At 34.7% G+C, this 24,217-nt stretch overlaps 1 protein-coding gene across 5 annotated transcripts in view; it reads right to left on the minus strand.

The window, feature by feature from the left end:
• Positions 1 to 2,633: 2,633 nt before the first annotated feature.
• The window catches only part of LOC150110145 (peptidoglycan recognition protein 1-like), a 45,483-nt gene continuing 23,899 nt past the window's right edge, over positions 2,634 to 24,217 (minus strand). For 3 of the 5 annotated variants that reach the window (XM_090398107.1, XM_090398101.1, XM_090398079.1), the window contains exons 6-7: positions 19,472 to 20,703; positions 2,634 to 2,894 (exon numbers count right to left, since the gene is read on the minus strand). The gene's annotated coding sequence lies outside the window, so the exon portion shown is untranslated. The remainder of the gene's footprint in view (positions 2,895 to 19,471; positions 20,704 to 24,217) is intronic. The other 2 variants (XM_090398094.1, XM_090398086.1) reach the window with 1 other exon arrangement.

Raw genomic sequence — 24,217 nt, forward strand, 5'->3', positions numbered from 1 at the left:
TCTACGGTGTTCATCCAAACGTAGAAGGATGGATTTGGCAGTCTGTCCATAATAAGGCTTTCCGCAATCACACAAAATCTTGTAGACTCTTGCCCGTACCAGAGATCGACTAACTCGGGAACCGGTCGAAAAAAGGCTTAGAAAAAATTCCTCTAGTCGCCGACTAGACTCGAAACCAAATCTTCCTTCGTGCTGCCAAGCGCCGTGGTGTGTAAACGCCACATCCACTGAGCTACACAGGCTCTTCTGAAAGTTATGTAAGCAAAACTTTGCCACAAGTCAATGATCTCATTCAGGCACAATAATAACGACGCCGTAGTGTTTCGAAATCATAGGAGAAATCAATGATTGAATTGATTCATATTCAACAGTTTTTAACACAAATTAAAGTAATTATTGACGTTATGGTTATCCTGAGCTATTCATATTGTTGTCTTTTCATCCGCTTTTGTAAATTCCAAATGTGTATTCATATCTTTCAATATTTCAGTGCAGTTACTTGCATTTAGATATACAAAGAAAAATATCTTTTGTATTTTAAAAATGAACATGTGAATAATGACTGATTACGGTGAAATACATTCAATTTGTTGAAAATCATTAGCCTTGTGTTTCAAGGGAAAAACAACTTACCCGTCAGATGGCACCACTATCTAGAAAGCATCCTACATATGGACAACACAGATTCATGACTCAATAAAGTTATAACAAGAATAGTTTATGACGACGTGAGCTTTTGTTATGAAAAGCAACAAATAATATACAGTATATACATAGAGATTTGCATTTACAGTACTATATACGTTCGGTTTTCTCTCTCTCTCTCTCTCTCTCTCTCTCTAACTTCAATAGCTTTACGGAAGTCAAGAGTATGGTCATAAGAAAAGTTTCGTTTCCCATCAGAATTCAAAAAAGGACGGTCAATAAATTCCTTATTTTTCTATATGCGATAAATGAGGTACGTATGTAAAGGATCATTACCAGAATTTAATTATTATTTTAAGGTAAAAAGTCAATTTTTTAGAATAATATTATCTAAAGTAGCGTTTATTCTCCTCGTGTTTTTTGATGCGATAATTAAAACAAAAGCTGCATTTTTATCTCGAAGACAGGATTTCAAATTTGCAAGACAAAAAAAAAAAAATCCCATTTTGAATAACTTTTTTAAATATACCTAAAAATAGCTATAATCAAGTGAATTAGTTCGAATGATTGCATGGAAGCATTAAGCGATTTTCCGAATATAAAATCAAAAAAAATATTAACTAATTTTCTGATTTTAATTATATGTAAATTAATTTTTTGAACTCTCATGGTCAGACTATACTTTGATGTAGTTCAATCTTTATTTTCATAAAGACTTTGCATGTTTCTCTTTCGATGGCAGATTTATTATTATTATTTATGAAATATAAAACATAGGAGTATGCAGCCAATAATGCCCGTTAAAGTGGTTGTTTTCGAAATTATTTAAATATATATATGAAAATTTATTATTATATTTATTAAACGCATATAATATTTTTTAATTATTATGATGATTTTCTTAGAACTACGCATTGAGTTCATATTAAATATCATAGCAAGAATAATTCTTTCAAATATTATAAAAGTTTCAATTGGCATTCTTTAAATATATGATATTAACTAGGTATTTTAATTTGGACACCCGTTTAATCAATAAATAGTTAAGTAATGGATAAGAAACTCCTTTTCAAAAAATACACATCAATCTCGTTTGCTCCAAATCTTCCAAAGTCATAGCTCAGCTCTACCCATTGATCAACCGCAAGAGCAAATTGAATCTACATAATAAATTGCTTCTTTACCGGATGGTAATACGTCCAGTCATTACCTACGCCTCACCAGCATGGTGTCACACTTCAAGATCAAACATTTCAAAATTACAGAGAATCCAAAACAAATGCCTTAGAATGATCCTGGATGCACCGTGGTTCATCAGAAATTCACCGAGAAACCGGCACTCCATACATCTCCTCCCTTCTTCGTGATCTTGCAGAAAAATTCTTCGTGAAGTCAAGTTCACACTCAAACCCACTAATCGTGCAAGCTGTCAATTACAATGAGACTGATTACTACAAACACAAAAGACCGAAGGCTATTCTTCTCTCAACCGATCATAGCTAACACTACTGCCCTCAGAGGGCGAGCTTAATTGCTCACAAATCTCCCATTCCCAAATAACTCATTACAGACAAAGGGGAATATGAAAAGCACTCGTGCTTCACCCATCCTGTCAGTAACGTCAATGGTCAATGGTTCACTTAAACAGATTACGATTGGTTGGCTTACTTTTACCTCATTTTTGTAACATAAATTTTCTATCATTTCTAATCGTTTTGTATACTTTTGATATTTAAAATCATCCTATTTACGCAACCACTGAGTGAAATGAATAATTGATAATAAACGCTTTCTTTATGATATTCTTGTATTCTCCTTATCTTTGTTTCGCGCAATACTCTATATTAAAATTAAATGACATGGTAATGAGACTATGTGATGGGGAGGGAACTATTATTTTTTCTACTTATATTCGGACTAAACTATACAAGTATTTCTACATTAGGCAGAAAATGTTTTTTAATGACAATAAAAATAATTACTGACAATAGATTTAGCATAAGCGTTTATTTGTAAAAAATCTAAATTATTCATTTATTTTTTACTTTTATAAGATTTTTATCATTTCTCATGAATACATACTTCAAATTCATTTATCAGTATTTTTCAGTGTGCGCATCCGTGACGAATTTGAAGCTCCTATAATGACAGTCCAGCGAAAAAAAAGAACACATGAACACAGTAGTTAGTTTTAATGATTTGAATTTCGGTGTCCAAATCAATAGCTACTGGTGTTGTTGATTAGATACCTAGAAAATAAAAATAATACAATAAATTAATGTTTTAAAATTAATTTGAAGGATTTTTATCTTCAAAAAAAGGAGAATAAAATTATGTTCTAAATAGAGTTTTCTAATATATCTTAATTATGTTGCGCAATCATTTTAAAATTTATTCTAGATTAGGTTTAAAGTCAAAGGAGCCATCTTCGGTTTATATATGATTAAGTCGATAATTGCATATTTTATTTTTCAGCTGCTTTAATATTCATAATGTTGTTTTTATAATAAATTTGTCCACAATATCATATATATATATATATATATAACAAACCATTCGTTAACCTTCATATATATATATGAAGGTTAACGAATGGTTTGTTAAGCCAAGGTAAAGCTCAAGGTTTTTCATGACAACAATAATAAAAACGAACAAACATTCTGAACTTCACTAATTAAGCAACAAAAATATTATACCGTGTTTATTAACAATTGTTGGTTGTGAACAGATTTATTGGCCCACTGCCAAGGACTAGCCAGGTCACTATTGTCAGTTCTTATCGTGTGGATCAATATTTGTTTTTATCCAATGCAATGATATCTTAATGAGCCACGACAATGCTCTCTCTCTCTCTCTCTATCATTAGCAATCTATGGGAAACCTTCATGCATTTTTATACCCAGAGAAGTAACAAGTAACAGCTTCACAATCAAACCTTCGCAGATAAAATCTGTCATATAGAACTTCTTACTCTCTCACAAACCTAAAGACAAACCTGAATTCTTTCTCACATTAAGAGATAGAAAATTCTCAAGGAAGCAAGAACAGAAAGGGGTTGAGAATAATATATATATACTAAAACTATGGTAGAGAGAGAGAGAGAGAGAGAGAGAGAAAGAATAAAAGTCTATTGGAATTTCGACAGTATCATAGTTCTAATTTCAACTTCTTAAAATTTTCCCAAGGCGATGTGATAATGAGGGTAGACTGCAAGGCGAGAATTGTCTATCTGACAAACGTGTGTGTGTGTGTGTGTGTGTGTGTGTGTGTGTGTGTGTGTGTGTGTGTGTGTGTGTGTGTGTGTGTGTGTGTGTGTGTGTGTGTGTGTTAAGTAAATTTTCCGTTTTCTGCTTACACGTGCATGTCTTAATAATGGAGTTTCAAATGAAACAGATTCTTAAAGATGTTTTGATTTATTTTATTTGTAAATTTAACTAATCTCAGGTATGAAAAGTAATGGGACTTCTTCTGTAGACGCTTAGAAAAGCTGTAAAGGGGTTGTTCGCACAGTGCTTGTAAGGTGGCTAAAACCCGGATGTATGCAGTTGAAATTATCTCACAACGTAGCTCGAAACGTTCACAAACTTGGAGCAATGTTCTTGGGTGAAAGATGATGGTTGCAGTCGTACAACGTAGTAAGCGAAAGACAACTGATGTCTATAGGAAGTGACGCACGTGGCGTCATTTTTTTTATTTATATCAAAAGAAACTTCATTGTGTATCCGGTATCGTCAAATTGGAAGTCACCAACCTCAATATCAGCGGTGTTATCATTCACTACTCAGTTCCAAACAGGACGGTTTGTAGTTGTGAACCACTACCGAAGATTCTGTCACGTCATCTGAGTCTGGCAAGCGAATAAAGTTCCACTATTTTATTATCCATTACCGGTACGTCACCACTTGTCCTCATGACAAAGCGACTTCCATGTAGAATGACCGATGGAAAAACCTTTCATCATATTGTGGCTGTAGGAAAGCATTCTCCTTACTCTCTTTATGAGTGCATCACTGGAGGAGGTAATGAATGCAATAGGTCAGCTTTTGCGGTTGCTTCCAAACAATAATCTATTTGCCGATGCTATCCACTCCTTCCAAAAGTTTTGATTTGTGAAAAAACAGTAGTTAAAAAATAACTGAAATAATTGAAAAAAAAAGTAACTAAAATATTTGAATTACCTTTCCTGTCCAATTTCGTGGTTCTGGTTGTTTAAAGCACAAAAGTAAAAGTCAACTTTACAAGACCATTTTGAAATCAACTTAGTTATATATTTTTTTCTTCTGTTAGCCTTTTCTTTCAATTTTTAAATTTTTTCCTTGTAGATAGACTCAACCAACAAGCATTCTTAGGAATGGTAGCAAAATAAACTAAAAATTCTCGCTTGAGCAGTAGAAGTGCTATTTTATTTCTGAAATCTTTCTTTTTTATATACAGATTGATTGGATTATTTTAATTAGATATCAAAGCAGATACATTCACGAGGAAATATTATGGTCATTAGTTGCAGACAGTTTTTGGTTTGTTCAAAGTAAGAAACGTGGAGGCAGATAACTTTACTTTGTCTTTGACTGTCTGATCAAATCGCTTTTGTGTAACTGGAATTTAATCTATAAGATTCAACACTAAAAATATAAATTCTTAATTTTTGTATCAAAGTCTCTTACATGAACTCAGTTCATCTCAAATATTAATCGACAGAACAATGTTATCCATGAAACTAAGATATCAAAATAGAACTTCCCCGAGTTTTGCACTAAAACTATATTTAATCCCACATGAGATTCAATCTTGAGTGATGATCCATTTCTCCCAGAAGTGATTATCAGTCTATCTATTACATATTCAGGCATAAATCAAGCTATGTTTCGCAGGCGTGATTTTTGCGGACGTTTCATCAGCTTGGTTATATACTGCTCAACAAAATTAAGAGAACGAAACATTTTTCATGAATATTTTAATTTTACGATTGCTTCGAAGGCGAATATTTGATAAAAAGAAACAGGCGTTCTGCATGCAAATTCCAAGTGTTTAATAGAAATTGATCGACCACTCAACAGGCCTTCACATAATGCAAATTACTGATACTGCCTATAAAAACTGCGACCACATCACTTCATTTCCGTTTTTTAATTTACTTAGTGAGTTAATCACATCACCAGTACCTCCAGGATGTCAAGTCAGCATAGTTTAGATGATTCTTCGAGATACTAAGCCTTGGAAGAATTGAAGCGCGGTCCCAGGCGAATATAGCACGTTGGTTTAACGTATCACAAGGAGTCGCAGACACAGGTAAAAACGTTTCCAACTTGACTGTGTGTTAAGAAGGCTAAATTCAACTGCACTGTTCAAAGAAGTCAGTGGTATGTATCACATTCACCACAAACTATTGAAGAGCCAGTTAAGACTGGCGCAATGAAGGTCGCTTAGAACTCTAAAAAAAGGATCACAATTCTGATCTCTGATGTTTTAGCCTACGAACCAAATGTAGGCGTAGGCGTTGTGTGATCTGAGGAGAACGAGGAATGCTATATCATCCCTAAAACGTCAAAGAAAGGGACAACACTTACGTGGAGACAATGCTATCATGTAGGGCGGAATAATGAGAGCCACGCGTTTTTGATAGGAATACCGTAACTGCACAGAGGTACCGAGAACAGATTCTTGAACAATGTGTGTGATTTTGTAGGTATGCAGTCAGCCCAGAGTTTCTTTCATACATAAGAATGCCACTGTCCATGGAACTCATGTAGTGGAGGAGTATCCTGAAACGGAAGATATTCAACGTCTGCCAGCGCGATCACCAGACTTAAATATGGTCTTGGGCGTCGCATTGGACCTCCACTGCCACCAAGTAGATCACTTAGTAAACTAAAGGTATCGGTCACTGCTGTCCGGCCTGTTTATGCCCTTAGAAGGAATCATACGTAATACCCATATCATGTGACCTATTGTATGGTCTTCTATCTTGTAATCTTTTTGGTAACTCATTTGGTAACTCACTACATCCCTACGTCCCTTACACCTGTTCGACTTTTCTCGCTGTCACCTCATCTCAATGTTATTCTATTGTACATGACCATACAAAACTTTGTCCTACTTCATGGAAAACCACCCGAATTATTACGCCACATTCTGAGTGTTTCAATAATTTTATCGAGCCATGTGTGTGTGTGTGTGTGTGTGTGTGTGTAAGTTCTGTTTATAACATAGTAAGTATATTTTAATCGTTCAACTTGTTTTTCTGAGTGCTTTCTTGTATGTCTTTCAAAACGGAATTTCTTATTAAAAAAAACGTGTAAGTTATTTTTATTTGCTTTCTTAAAAAAACGATATTGATATTTTAATTATTATGTCTTATTCACCACTTCTCTAAATCTTTTTAAAATTAAAACTATGGATATTTAACATGACTATTTGCATTTCTTAGTATTTCAGACTGCACTTGGTTTCGAGTTTGGAATCACGAATGTCAAATGCAAATAAACTTCCTTTAAAAAGTTTCTATTCTTTTTATATTTTTCTACTGCATGGCAAAGAATATTGGGTATCACTGCTCTTACATGATACTATACAGATTTAGTGCGTAGAAAAGAAATATATTTAAGCTGAATGGCGCATAGTAATAATAATAATAATAAAATAATAATAATAATTATTATTATTATTGTTACGTGACACTTCCAAGAAAACTGCAAGACTGATTGCGGGAGGGTACTCCACGCTACTACAACCCCCCCCCCCTTTCATCATTAATTAATCCACCATCTGTAGTATATCACTATCATATAATCACTATAATATCGCTATAAGATTTGAAGATAGTGAATTAACATGAAACACTCTTATTTTGTGTACTCAACATTGAATTCATGTATATCCGGCCTAGTAATCCCCATTTCTTTTTTTTGAAGTTGCATAATATCTAATGGTATGAACTATAATAATACTACTCGACTAAATTTTTTTTTCAGGCTCCCTAAACTAGAATTTAATAAATGTCAAGTTTAGGAAGCGTGATAATGCTATTTATATGCGCCTAATAGATATCAAAAATAGTGTAAAAATTTTACAAAATTTGCAGTTGTTCGTTTACGTTCAGGATTCTGTTGTTGCCTCATATTTGGAGATTTGGCTTGTTGAAATGATTCTTTATCAGTCTTCACTCGTCCATCGGGCTTATCTTTGGTCTGATGAGCTATTGGATGCTAACAGTGCTAAAGTGTTTATTATTATTATTATTATTATTATTATTATTATTATTATTATTATTATTATTATTATTATTATTATTATAAAAACCTCCATGAAGTCAAAGACTCATCGTGGGAGGTCCACTGTTATACACACAGTTTATCATACTGTGCCTTAAATATATTCACTGTCTCTGCACACACACACCACACTCTCGGGCAAAGCATTCCAATCACTCACCACTCTCCATGCAAAATACCTGCTCCTCACTCCCTTGCTCACACCCTCCTTATACAGCTTCCAGGAATGACCTCTTGTTCTCCTGCTATCCTCACCCATTCTGTGTAAAGCCTCCCCGACGTTAATCTGGTAATAACCACTTAACAGCTTATATGTCTCAATCATATCCCCCCTCCTCCTTCTATCCACCAATTTCTGCAAATTGCATTTTGTCAATCTGTCTTCATACTCTACATTCCAGAGACCAGAAACCACCTTAGTCAATCGCCTCTGAACTTTTTCCAACGCAATTTCATCTTTTTGAAAACCAGGTGACCAGATCTGTGCACAGTAATCCATATGTGGCCTGACCAAAGCCTTATACAAAGGAACCATAACATCCTTACTTCTACAAGTCAATGTCCTCCGCATCATTCCTATTATCCGCTGTGTTGTCTTCACTATTTTAGTAACATGTCCCCGAAATTTTAGGTCCTTGTCTACAATCACTCCCAGATCTCTCATTTCCTCTACCTCTTCCACGATATTCGCACCGATTTTGTACTTTACATCCCATCTCTGCTTCCCATATTTCAAAACCTTACACATTGAGACATTGAATTGACATCCCCACTTATTTACCCATTCAGACAGTGTATTCAAGTCCTCTTGCAAAGCTACAGCATCCACACTACCACTGATAGCTCTACCCGACTTTGCATCATCTGCAAACAACTGCACATCACCATTCAGACCTCTCCAGATATCATTTACATACAAATTAAACAGCAATGGACCCAAAACAGACCCTTGAGGTACACCACTAGTAACTTTCCTCTTCTGGGATATCGCTCCTCCATAGACAACTCGCTGATACCTATCAGACAACCAATCTCCAAACCAGTGAACCAATCTACTGTTCAGCCCCATCCGTTCCAATTTAATTACCAGCTTGTCATGTGGCAATTTATCAAACGCCTTTGCAAAATCTAAATATACCACTGTATATGCAATACCCTTATCCAACGCATTTGTCACTTTATTATAAAAAGTAAGCAGGTTGCTAAAGCACGATTTTCCTTTAGTAAATCCATGCTGGCCACCAAAGAGTATTTTTCTGTTGTCAACCCAATTCTGAACTTTATTCCTAACTAACTTCTCTAATACCTTGACCACAACTCCAGACACACAGACTGGTCTATAATTCAAAGCCTTACTCTTATCACCTCCCTTATGAATTGGAACAATTTTACCCTCTTTCCACTCTTTTGGAACCTGACCCAGTGAGAGACTCATGTTGAAAAGATATACAAAAGCTGTTGTTAACTCTCTGGCACATTCCCTCATTGGCAATAATAACATTAATTAACATCGTCTAGTTTCATTTCTTGTACAATTGAGAAAAAAAAATTTTTTTTCGGAATATGTGATCGAGTAATTCAACTATTTATGTGGGAATTCATACAAAAAAAAAGAATTGAGGACTTTTAAATAAGAATATTTGTTTAGACATCCTTGATCTATTCAGATTTATTTTTCTATGGGCATGTTGTCATTTCTTTCCTATTTTTCGGAGGTTATTTTTAAGGGCTTTTTTAATCAACAGTTTTATTGTTAGATACACTAATCACTTTTAAATTTCCTTTCTATAGTTTCGCCTCTAGTTATCTTTCGCGGATCTTTTTTAATACGTTTTTCGCTGCTGATCTTATTATATTGCAATCTGAAACTGTAATTTTTATTTTAAATCTGGCTTCTTCTTCACAACCTGCGGTATCAGAGGAAAGGTTGTTAAGTAAGGTTCAAGTTAAGATCGATATTTTTCCAGAATTCTGCAACAATTGCTATTTAATCCCAGAAAGACTAAAATAATATCTAAAACTAATATATTGCATCTGGCAACTGCCTGTTGACAAAAATCTTTGCGAAATTAGTATTTTTGACAAACATCTATCGGCATAGCTGATTATTGCGTAATAAAAATTCGGTTTTCTATTTATGAGTATTGCACACATATATTTATCGTGCGGACCTCATTACCAGGAGAGTGCTGTTGGTGGCATTTTTGGTATTATGGCTAAAGAATTAAGTCCTTTGAGGTAAGTGCATTTTTATGTTTGTAATTTGCTAATGTTCTTCTAGCTGATTATTTTCTGGGTGAAAAACTCGAGTTTCTGGGAGGAAAAAGCCTTTCTATCCTGTATGAGATCAGTTAACTCACTTTCAGTTGAAAATTCAAGGTTTTACTTTTCCTGGATAGGATTCAAACACAAGTCTTTGCACCCAAAGAAACTCGTCGAAACCAACTGACTTCCTGAGGTCAATATATCTTTGTCCATTGATCAGCAGGTAGTAATAAGTTTGCCCAGGAGAGTGAAATCTGCATGGTGGGCAAATTTCTCCGCCCAGTAACAGTAGTCAGTTCCTCTAGAAAAGTTGGATGTTTGGGCATGCTTATCTCATCCTCATACCTATCTCATCTCCCCATCTCTTCCAACCCCAATTATGGGTTCGAAGAGATCTGCTAGCATGAACACAGATATAGAAAGATATACAATCTATATAATTTTACCTGTCTGCAGTGTAGTTTAGATTAAGAGACATTACTGTATAGAGCTTCATTTCAGACTTTGTTTTACACTCTTATTTCTAAATATTACAGGAAGAGTTTTAATGTTGATACTCATCTACATATAGGACTTTTCTATGAACATAAAGTCAACACCGCCACAATGAATGTTCTTACGATTCTAACTGACAGGTGTATTCAAATACATTCATCTGATATGAAGAGGGTTTTTTGAGTGGGGGGTAGTCAGTTATTCTTTGTTTAATCAAACCGCTTTTTTCTAATAGTTTATCTTACAATGGTGATGAGGTGTGATCAAGAAGGTTGAGTCTCCGACAATTGTTTTTGGCGATGTACTGTGTAGAAATTTGTCCACTAAAAAGAAAGTTATGGAGTTTAGTATATAATATTATTTTGACACAAATATCATTATTTCGACACACACACACACACACACACACACACACACACACACACACACACACACACACACACACACACACACACACACACACACACACACACACACACACAAAGTAGAGCTGTGGATGAACTGAACTTCCAGTTAACAGAAGTCACGTTTACTGGGCTCACCTACCTTCTTCCTTCAGTTTATATTATCTGTCAAGGTACTATATTTAGTAATATGTTTCTATATTTTAAAATGTCGTCAGTTGATCTGAAATCTTCAGCTGCATTCTTACCAAGCGATAATTAATTTCATAACGATGGAGATATATTAATTCCAAACGACGTTTCATTTCAAAATTTTCAGTACTGAGACATTTGTCATCATTTCTAGTGCGTTCCTTGCCTGTTTTTATTTTATTTTATTTTATTTTATTTTATTGTGCCACATGTTTTTTTTTTCTTTAGAGTGGGACCTCCCAAACTTTTATGGGTCGAGACCTACTGTCGAAGACATAATTTTTCGCGACCCACTCGCTTGCAATGCATATTTTAAAAGGAAGGGGGGGGGGGGTTGAATAAAACATATCGCTTTATTACGTTTAAAGTTTTTATTGAATACACTTAATTGATATATAAATTTATTAATCAGATACATTATGGCTTGTTTTCTATTTTTGCTGATGACGTCTTTGACGTCCATAGTGTCTGAAAATAACACATATCAATGTGTTATTTTCAGACACAAGGTGTTTCGTAATTGAAGTTTATTTCGAAATTTGTTTTCAATTCCTATCATTGCCAAAAATCCAACTTCACACGTATACGAAATAGTAAAAGGAAGCAGCATTCTTAAAGCTACAGTAGAAAGAGACCAACCCAAAATCAACTCGCGACCCACACTTTGGGAATCACTGCTTTAAAGTATTCGAGAAAAATACAGGTGTTGCGATTCCCGATAATATCGGCATCGCATGTTACGCTTTTGCGCAGGCCTATTACATTTTACCGCGTAAGCTTCCGTAACCAATAATTCAGCGGAATAGGTTGGTTGCTCTCCTTATTCCCACTAGTATCCCATGTCTGTCGAAGCGTGTGTTCACGGGGCCTGCTTACGTGATGAAAAACCCCACGATAAACTTCGAAAAATCCCTGCTGTCCACACTCAAGACCGGCTAACTTGGCTATGGCTGAGGAAGAACCTTAAGTTCCTCACGTCGTCGACGAGAATCGAACCGAACCTAGGACACTCCTTCCCCAGGCATATGGTTGCGAAGCGCATAGCCACTAGGCTAACCGCGCGGACCCCGATAATATAAATTAGTTAATTTTTACATCCGATAATGACAGAAGAGCCATAGATTAAAGTTGCCATATTAAGACCAACACAAACGGAATACGATTTTCAAAAATTTATTTATTTATTTTGAATGACAGATTTGGAAGGTTTATTGTATATCAAAAGCCGAGCAGATACAAACACTCGTTAGCAATCCAGAACTTAATTTCGATGTTTCTGTTGGTTGGCACTTTAGCATTGCTATTAAGAAAACTGACTGTTTTTGACTCTATAATTATTAATTGGCTCAAGGTCTACTTATCCGAGTCACGATTCTCAAGATAAGAATAAGATAAAGAGAGAGAAAATGGATATGTAGACGATATAATCTGAAACTTTTGACCTTCAGTTTTCATTTACATGCTACTTAAAAATAATGCAACTTTTAATTTAGCAGGATTTCAAATGTAATTCATTTTATATTAAATTAAATTCTTATAATACTGACAAGCTAGTATAAAAAGAATTTAATCTAAGATTAACATAAATCGGCAACGATGTTCTTCCATCGGAAAGACCTGTGCTTGAATTGTATATAAAATATGAACCCTTTAAAATAACCTTTTAACTAAAGGACAGTTAGTCGGTCTCATAAGGAAATGGTACAGTTGACCATTGGATTTTTCATCCCACAGTTAGGCAAACGGGGAGACAGAACACACACACACACAGAATTTGCGTATAATATATTTATAGACGTAATACTAACCCCTTTTTCATATTAAAATTTTGGTTACCAAGACAAGGAAGCTTGGTAGGTTATGGGCCTGAAAGTAAAGATGAATGATATATATATATATATATATATATAGGCGTTCATATTTACTCGGTAGATAATGTTATGAAAAATAGATTAGTTTGAATGACTGTAACATCGAGAATAAAAAGGAATAAAGTTTAATGCTGAGATACTACTAGTTTCGTTGAAAAAATCAACTTCTTCAGGTATTGAAAACAAAGAATTATATAGAAAATAACAGAGACATTATAAAATTACATCAACAGATCTAATGTAAAAGACCGTAATACATTTTAAACAGGAATGCGTGGTGCAGTTCCAATTGAAGTTGATTACGTGCGTGAGTTGTCACAAGTGCGTCAATCCTGGACAGTGGCAATGTGTGCTCAGAAAGATTGTAGCTAAGGCTGTTGTTTATATGGGATGAATCAAGGGATATTTCTTTAGATTCGACTATCTTTCTTTCAAGCTCATCATAACACAAATCTATATTAGAAGTTTGCGGCCAGTCTATGAGGTGTTGAAGGCCTTCATCCGAGTTAATAGAGAAGAGAACGTGGCTTGAGAGAGCGCTGGCTCTGGTCCTATTGTGGGATATGTCCCTTTTGTGTTTCTCAATACGTAAAATGATAGAATTAGCCGTCTGACCGTAATATGGTTTGTTACATTCACCCATAATCTTGTAGACTACTGGATACTGAAGAGGGAGATGTTTTACTTTAGGTCTACTTAGTATGGAACGAAGTTTTGGAAACGTAGTGAAACAAGTTCTAATGTTGAATTTCTTAAGAATTTTTGCCAGTTTTGGTAAGAATTCGAATTCGAAAATAAGATTTACAAACAGAACTCAGCTTCGGCTATGGGCAGTCCGCTCTCTCCGATTCTTGCTGATATATTTCTTCAGGACTTCGAAGAAAAGGTGATTAATTCCTCAGCTCTAAAACCCAAAATCTGGTACCGTTATATAGATGATATATTCCTCATTTGGGAACACGGTTTAAACAACCTCAATATTTTTCTAGACCATCTCAACAAGTTTCATGAGAAAATCAATTTCACCTACGAACTGGAATCCAATAACTGTCTCCCATTTTTGGACATAAAACTTACAAGATGCGCTGAAAATATCAATCAAAATCTCTATTTTTAGAAAACCCACTCACACAGACAGATACCTTCATTCTTCTTCCCATCACTACCCTTCGCAAAAATTTGGTATTATTTCAACCCTGGTACATCGAACCAGATCTTTATTAACAGACGAATCAGAGATTGAAAATGAACTTAAGTTACTAAAAATGACTTTTGTCAGCAATGGTTTCTCTCTTCAGAAGATTGATAAATTTATCTCTTACCATCATTCACCTACTATTGAAGGTTCTTCTTCCCGCTACTGTGTGGGTATATATAAAGGGGTATTAAAATAGTATGTATGGACGATAACTTGGGGGCCTCATCCCTAACTAGCGCGTCTCAGGTGGTAGATGAGGGAAGCCCAAGCGGACAGTTCCGAATAATGGAGCCGTGGACCAAAGGCGGACTTCAGAACCATGATCAGGAGAAGTGCTGTAGACTACTAAAGATGCCAGCAAGTAGAAGAAGAAAAAGAACCCCAGTCTTGCGTGGCTCTTTTGCAATCTCACCAAGGTGTGATGATGAGATATCTGCAAGAGCAGGGGGGGGGTGCTAAGAATCCCGCAGAGGAAGGTAGGCAAATATCTTGAAATTCGACCCTATTTACTGGTTCTTTCAACACTAGAACTCTGTCTTCTGACTCTCATATTGATTTCCTGTCTCGAGAACTGCAAAACGTAAAGTTTGATGTCCTTGTTATTTGTGAAACCCGAAGAAGCTCTGAATTAACTGCAAAATGGAACAATGGCAACCAAATTTTCCTGGGAGCTGCAGATGATAACGCTACAAGGACTGGAGGAGTTGGCTTCATAGCTAACTAAATATATTATTTCTTGCACAATTCATTCTGCACGACTAGGAACACTAAAATTAAAAATAGGAGAATCAGTTACAATAAAAATAATAGTAGTCTATGCACCTACTTTAACACCTGACAAAGAAGAAATAGAAAACTACGAGAACACCTACGAGAAACATTACAGAAAAAAAAACAACATACATGATAGTGTGTGAGGGGATTTCAACGCAAAGAGTGGTACAGGATCTATTGAAGAAAAATATATTGGACCGTGGAGGAAAGGGGAAAGAAATGAACGAGGTGAACTCCTGGTAGAATTTGTTGAAGTAGAAAGGCTTTACATTATGAATAGTTTCTTTAAAAGCAGAACTGGAAAAAGATGGACTTGGAAATCCCCAAATGGAGAGACAAGAAATGAAATTGATTACATTTTAACAAATTGCAAAAGAATAATAAAAAATGTTGAATTCATTGGAAAAACCTACTGCTATGTTCACTCAGACCACCGCCCAATAAGAGCCACCCTCAAAATACATAAAAAAAAGAAGAACGCATTCGAGCAGAGTCGAACCATAAAAAATGCTCAAAACAGATAAATCCAGAAGAATTTAGAAACAAAAATGTAGAAGAAATCAACTGGAAATTAAAAAACGACATTGACGAAAATTTAACAAACATTAATAATCATTTATTGAACTGCAAAGAAAGAAAGAGCCTCCTATGAACTTTCTCCTAAGACTAGGGAACCTATCAGCAAGAACAATAGAATATTGAAGAAAAGAAGAATACTGAAAGATACAGGAAAAGACCGCTTAGAATAAAAATTATCTGTAAATAACTGAAGCAGAACATCAAAGACGACTATAATATATGTAGAATGACAAAATTGGCAGAAGCAGCTAGGCTCCATAATAGTAGCCTAAAAAAAGTAGAAAAATAAATAAGTCTAAAGCAACCACTACTATCAGCCTTCATAGACATCAAGGAAACAGACACATAAAGAGGTGAGATGGAAAAAATAATAAAATCGTTTTATGAGCACCTTTACTCATCTAAACAGGTAGTCACAGCGCCAGTACCAGACGAAAATTTGGAAAATTTGGAAATACCATCTATTCTACCTGAAGACGTAAAAATGGATATCCACCATATGAACAATGACCGATCACCAGGAATTGACGGTATAAAATCCGATGAATTAAAAATGGGTGGACAAGTACTCTTTAAAGCTTTAGCAGAAATATTTACTCGATATATACAATTAAGAAAATCAACTACTGAATGGAAAACATCAAAGACCATAATTCTGCATAAAAAGGTAATAAAAAAGACATCAGTAATTACAGACCTATCTGTCTATTATCACACACATATAAAATAGTCGCCGGTCATCCTAAACAGAATACAAACCTCCTTCAACGAAAATAGCTGCAAAGTATAGGCCGGTTTCAAAAAAAGGCTTTTCTACAATAAACCACATTCAAACTATTACTTAACTAACAGAAAGATGCAAAGAATACCAGATTCCACTTTGTCTTCTTTTTATAGATTTTAAAAAGGCAAAGACATTTTACAATGTTGAACATAACGCAGTATTCCAAGCTTTAATAGACCAAGGAGTATAAATAGCATTTATCCATCTCATAAAAGATATCTACAAAGAAGGCACAACAAATATTCAATCATCCGATTAAAATTAACTAAGAAACAATGGTGAATGACATAAGCCAAAACTGCCAAAAAATTGGATTGGAAATACATCCGAACAAAATAAGATGGATGAGAAACGAACATTGTAAAGATTATACAATCACTCTAGAGTAACATCATCGAAAAAGTTGAAGATTGCATCTACCTCGGACAGACCATAAAAATGAATAATGATATATCAAATGAAATAGCGGAGAGAAAAAGAGCTACTTGGATAGCCTTCAACAAAATAAAATCAACAATCGCCAACCAAAACATAAATATAGAAATAAGAGTCCACCTTTTTCAATAGTCACTACCAGCATTAACTTAGGCAGTAAAACAAGGAATATAAATTTAAAAGAAGAAGAACAAAGCTTAATGACAACAACAACGCGCAACAGAAATAAGAATGTGCGATATAAATAAAATAGACCACGTAAGACACAGAAATCAGGAAAAAGTCTGGACTCAAAGATGTAATAAAAGCAATCTACAACAACAAAAGGAGATGGGCAGGATATCTCGCCAGAATGAGAGACAACAGATGGACAGTCAGAGTAACAAATTGGTATCCGAAAGATACCAAAAGGAAACCTGGAAGACCAGCCTTAAGGTGTGAAGACCCAATGATTAAGAAAGTTGGAAGAAAAATGAAGAAGAAAGGCCCAAGACAGGAATAGCTGGACTCTTTACGACCTGCAGTCATGGAGAAATTCTGACTGAAATCACAGGTCCATCGAGGTAATCAAGATAATGGATGATAAAATATTAAATCTGGAGATGAAGAAGTAAGAGCATACTTAGAGTCTATTTCTACCAACAGTTTTTCTAATTTCCTAAACGAGAAGCTTGATTTAGTGGGCTTTATCTGACAACTATTGGGAAATAAAGCCCGTTTTTCTGCTTTCTGTAAAGCAGTCTGTTTATTTACTTCTTCAATATTGAAGATTCAAACTACTTCTTCAGATCAATATGATACGTCATTCTGTGTAGTTTTCGTATATCAAAAAATCCCCTTGCATTTCTTTAGGCTATCGGCAAGTCCATCGATGAACGTTTTTCCCGAGTTACCTTAATAATAAAATTTTGATCGGTGGATGGATAGACAGATATTTCGGCGTAGATAAGATGAGAGATATCTGATAACTGGACGAACACATACATGAGAAAACGCTTATTCGGTTATCATATTGTGAATAACATTATCTTCAAAGTGATGGGGAAAAATGTAAGTAAGAAGTGGTCACCTAGTGACCACTTCTTACAGAGAAAAAAATTCTTACACTAAACTATGAAAGCTTTTGAGAGAATAAAACTTGAATTCATTGTACACGTGAGCTCAAAAACTAAATAACAAAAGAGGATTACTTTTGAACAATCAAAGGAAGAAGGCGGAGAAGTTATCTTTAAAGGTATAAGAAGGTAAAATTCATAATACTCTCAAAGAGTTTAAAGTGTACAAGAAATTGACATGATAAAACATTGTGATAAATCAGCACGAGCTTTTAGAGATTGAGTATTATTGGGTATGGGCATTTGAAGATGCAACTGAAGGTTGAATCTCTAAATCTTTAAAAGCAGCATTGGGAAAGCAAAACTAATCATGAAATCAAGTAAATAAAAATAATGGAAGGACCTTGGAAAGGATGCAATATTCTGAATATTTGAAGAAATTATTTCTAAAAATCTTATAAATCGAAGTAATCGCCTATAAAATAATGATAGTAAATATCGAGGCGGCAGAATACAACCATAAGTACATTTTCATTTATGATTAAAAAGTCATGAAGGAATAGATAATATGTTCTATCTATCTCTAAATATTGAGATAATATTTTAAATGGAATCGTTGCATAACTCAGAAGGCTTAAGGGGTCAGATCTCCATGATTAAAGTTGGGATCATATTATTCTCTGTTCAGTGCCTCATGAAATATTAACTCTGGGATAAATAGTTAAAAAGGTTAAAAATGGTTGAACAGTACCCATTAATAATAAGTTGCGTTCAAGAAAATTATTAAAATAATATTAAAATTAAAATAAAACATAACTTATTAAAATAGAGGAATGTTAATGTGAAACAACAATGTGTGTTTAAGTTTAACAACCCTCTGAATGACTGTAAATGTACAAAATTGACACAGTCTTTTTTAAAATGACATGTAAGGGACTAAAGAGTAAAGAAATGTGAAACTAGATTTTAAACAATAAACTTTTTTTCAAATATTAAGTTAAATTCCATATAGAGCAATAAGTAGTTTATATTTGACGTTACAAAAGAAATGAAGAAAGTATAGCGAGATCATACATGCTTCTAAATTGGATAGGAAACTTGTACTCTTTTCAAGTCACTACAGGATTTTTCTATCCTGTTAAAAAGCAGCTATACACTCACTGGAGCATGGACGATCCTTATATTAAAACGCATCCTTTCTCTCCCACCCACTTTTTGTTCCTTAAAGAAACACTGACAGATCAAAAGTGGATCCTTAAAAGTTTGGGTTCTCAACATATTCTTCCTTTTCTCAGACTTAAGATATATTTAAATAGATAACAGAAACAACAGGTATGATCTTGTGGGAATCAATTTAAATAACGATACATAGAATAAAGCAATTTAAGAAATCAAAGCAGTGAATATATCTTCACTGATGAAGATATGTTCACTGACACACATGCATACACGGAAGGAAGAGAGAGAGAGAGAGAGAGCATTCTTATACCATCTAATCCTTACCTTCAGGTTTTATCGTTTCCCAATCCTCCTGAAAGCATTTATTGACACATGACTTCGCATCTCTTCTTGTTCTTTCTTGAGTTCCATCAGCTCATCCTGCGATGCAATCATGGTGCTGGTCACGTGGGCTAGAGTTTGATTCATCAAATACATTTGATCTTCAAGACCCTCCATAATAATGCGTAATTCGGTGACCTGTATAGCCATGTTAGGCTTGGGCACTTTGGGGTATGGAGAAGTGTCCAGGACCGCATCTTCCACGGCTAATTGTCCCAGTTTGTCCATGAACGTTTTCACATTCGAGTTCACTTGTTTAGTTTGAGAAAATTCGGTCAACATCCCTACCAGATGGTCAATCAAAGAAGGCATAAACCGCTGAAGAGATTTCACTGGAAGTTGAAGACGTTCGAGACGATCGTTCTGTTCTTTTAGTTCTGTGTCTACAATATCTACAGTATGTTTGATCGGCAACAATTCTGCAACCTTCCATAATCCATATTTGGCAACACTTTCTAATAGTTCCACTGTGGAGACTAACTGACACAAATTGACATCGGAACACACCGGCCTTGGAGATTGGGCCGAGATCATAATAAACATCACAAGAGTAAATATTATAAGTATAATAAAAACTTTACCGTTCATTCTAAACTAGTATAAGTTTTGCTGTGATTCTCGTTATAACAAGCGATCCATGCAAACTTACTTCAATATGTCTTCAGCAGCTAGAAAACTCTCCAGTCAACTTCATTGTCCGCATAATGACTCACAAAAAACTGTACTGTTTATCAAAATAATCTTTGTAGAAGACGACATATTTCTGCAGAACTGTTAACTAATTAATATACTGACACGTTTCTTTCTCGCAGCGGATGTAATAATTACTTATGTCTTAATGTGCAAAACGACCGGAAGCTGTTAACAATGCTATTGAAATGAACAGAAGCTGCCTCCAATCAAACGTCATTTATGTAACACGCGTGCGTATGCAGATTTCATCAGTTGCACGAGACAAGACAAATTTATATACATAAAAATCAGAAACTGGTTTGGTATGTGTAAAACAGTGTGGGATTAATAAGTTCCTATAAATGACCTTACAGACTTGTCGGCCTCTCCCTTTAGGTGGCTAGCTGCTTTTACTTCAGAAATGAGAACTGGGGCAGCCTTGACAAACTTATCATACAAGTTTAAATCAAGAATAATAAACTGAAAGAAGTGGTCATTATCCTCTTCATTAAGAAAAATAAAAAAAATAAAAAAAACGAGAATTTACGTATGTGAACTTGTGTCTGTTAAAGTTTATTTTATTCTATTAAATATTTAAGAATAAAAAGAGTCATTAATAATTACAATATATATTATTTAAGACGCCAATTAATATATAATTATTTTTAATCAAATACCACTATAAAGTTACGACAATTTTAAATTATTAAAATTTTAAATTACGATTAATTCAAATAATAAAATTTATTCAAATTTTAAATTATATACTTAAAAAATTAAATTATAATTAAATTCTTTTATATTATATATACTTAATTCAAATAATTAAATTTATTAAAAATTGTATTTAAAGTAAATAATTAAAATTAAATTATATAAAATTATAAATTTGTGTTGTAAATGAAACAAAGAAATACCTTTTCTACTACTGTTATATAGCAGAACGTGGGCAGTATCGTTGCAGCAACCTTAAATATTATTTTAATATCAATACCACACGAAAGATCGAAAAAACCTCAGCACGTCAGTGCAATGTTAGAGGAAGTGATGAAGAAGGAAGAGGGGGGAAACTGTATTTTTTTTTTAACAATTGGAGGTCGTAGTCCTTTCAAGTAAAAAGACAAACAAGGGTCGATGAAATTAAAGAGGAAGACCATATGATAATCTGATATGTTGGAAGGGCCGTGCAGTGACTGGCTGTTGTTCAATAGTTTCACGTGTTGTTCAATAGTTTTATAAGCTTAAGTGAAGGTGGAGTAATGATAGCAATCAGGCCAGCAGAAGTAGTTCAGCATACCGGAGTTGAACTATTTCCACAGCTTTCCAGATATCTAATAATAAATTTGGTCCACGGCTCCCGACAAGTAAAACAAATCAAAAATCAAAATTGGAAGCACAACTGTTGAGGAGAGGGTAGCTAAGCTCTTCCACGTTTTTAAGTATTGAAAGCACAGTGTTTCCATGCAAAAGATGGCACACATATTTTCTCCTTTCTTGTAGTTCCGATTGAATAATTAAATGTCTTAAGATCTAAACTCTTTTGGGTAAGGTCGCACGAAGGTTCCATCTGTACATGGAACAAGATGTAAAATGAATGCGTAAATGTATGAGAGTGTTCCTTCCGTTTTTTTCATACCCTCATTAATTTTACTTCCCCCTTTTTTAAATTAAAATAAAGACCAACTGAGTAAAACAAGGTAATGACTTCCTACATTTCTGAAAAGTAAACATTCATTTATATTTGTTTAACAGTGTCGATTTACAGACTCAGTTGGACCACAGCAAAGTTATTTCTGATCCCTTGCAAAACATACCTCAAAGGATGAGATATAGGAGATTCTTTCAAGTATGTTTTGCTAATGTTTCATTTATTAAATGGAATGCTCAATAAAGTTTATCGTTACTTTAATTTTGGCTTAAATCGGATCGTTTTAATAATCAAAATCGTCAAGACGATTCGAAAATATTCAGTATTATGCTATCATATTAAGTGACTTGTTTTTTTGTACGTTCGCGCAATTCTTGTAAGTTCCTTTGTTTGCACTCACTGTGAGGGTGAACAAACTATAAGTTCTTTTACTGTGATCTTAATGTGTCGTTATATAAGAATGCCGTTGAGTTTATTATTTTATTTTATTACTTCTTAGATTATTTGCATGGTTTGTTTAGAGATTCATGAAATTACTGCAGTATTCTATTTGTCGTTTTAATGAAGTAAGGACAGTATGTATTAGAAAAGTGTCAGGTTGCTTTAGGTTAATAGTGGCTTAGATTAGTACTGTTTCAGAGAAGCCAAATATGTCATTTTGTGGGCATTGTTTGAGCATTAATGGAAGAAGCTGACGCTATGATACCAGTGAACTGTTATTCACGCTGTGAGTTTTTTTCCTGTTTTGTGCGATGAAAAACCCTAGTTTCCGGGAGGAAAAACTCATTCACCTCTAATAGACCGACTAACTCACAGCTATAAAAACCTATATAAAGATTCTTCGTGTCTTACATGAGATTTGTACCCAGTCTTTCCAACCAAAGGGGGCATGTAAGAGTATCCAGTAAAAGAATGGGAGTGTAAAGAAATAAAATACTTTTATTGTACTCGGATGGGATCAGAAGACTTGTTCAGTTTTTAAGAATAAAGAATTTAAATTAAAAATGAACAGAAAATTTCGCGTTAACCAATAACGGAAGTGTACACGGTTTGCATCCCCCCCGCATGTGCAGCATAATAACATAAATGCTTTCAAGTTTGTTCGCTGATCGTTGACCATTTGTTGTTATTCGACAGTCGGTCTTCTTCGCTTAAGTAGCGAAGAAGACCAAATTTTTAAGCCATCAGTTTTTTTTCTATAGAAGTTATTGCCGTTGTCAATGTTTTGAATTTACGACAGAAGCATCTAATGTTATCAGGCCAGCGTATTATGTTTGTATGCTTGCTTTCGGCCGGTCTGTCTGTTCTGATGGATGAAAAAACCGAGCTTCCAGGTATAACCACCACCTTGGTATGACACTTGTAAGATGCTGTTGTGAAGAAGGGAAGAAGTCAGTAAAAGTAAAAAAGTCAGTTCGACTTCAGTAAAATTAGCTAATGTTTTCAGTGGAAGGAAGGACTAATCAAGACGATTCCCTGAAGTATTCAAACCTTGAATAATCAAAAACTCGAAGAAAAAGTTCATTTTCTGCTGCATCGTAATACCAACAGATTAGAACTAGTTGAGTGAAATTATTTTAAGGAGCGCTTTTTATTTTTCAACTTTAGGTTATACGTCAAGCGTGTTGAGCGTGATAAAGGGAAAGACGGGTATAACCTCAATAAGTGAAGCTCGTGACACATAAATGTCTGTGTTCTGTCTCTGCTGCTTCCTTCTCTCTCTCTCTCTCTCTCTCTCTCTCTCTCTCTCTCTCTCTCTCTCTCTCTCTCTCTCTCTCTCTCACACACACACACACACACACACACACGCTAGTTGATGATTTCGAACTTATCGTGATCCACGCATGCATAAATGGTCAGAGATTACTGCTTGTTTCCATGATTTCACAGGCTTTTAGAGTTATGTTCATTACAACTGCCTCAATATCGGACCTACTTTGCCTTCATTTCACCCAGGTTTGTACACAATCACTCACAACGCACTTTCTGTTTATATCTACAACCATTTTAGACTACTCTTTTTTATGTAAAGTAAGAGAGAGAGAGAGAGAGAGAGCGCACCATTAAATAAAGATCGAATGAACTGAAAGATTTTGTGTGTCATTTAAAAACAGTCAAGTATGAAAGGAGAGCTTCCGTAGCTCCATCAGTATCATCGACGATGACTATATCTTTCTAACCCTCGACTTTCTGCAATCTAAGTACCCCCAATAGTGAGATCATCCTTCTTGTAGACTTCGATGGTCACGTCATGGTATTGAACCATCTAGAGACATACCAACTAATCAGTGACCAGCAGTATGGATTCCGCCACTAATAATGTACAGTTGATCTTCTTGTTTTCACGACCATGAAGAAATTTGGAGAAA

Source organism: Typopeltis vanoorti, chromosome 1, assembly GCF_054136105.1.
Source record: "Typopeltis vanoorti isolate ZY-2024b chromosome 1, IOZ_Tvanoo_1.0, whole genome shotgun sequence".
Taxonomy (NCBI): Eukaryota; Metazoa; Arthropoda; class Arachnida; order Uropygi; family Thelyphonidae; genus Typopeltis; species Typopeltis vanoorti.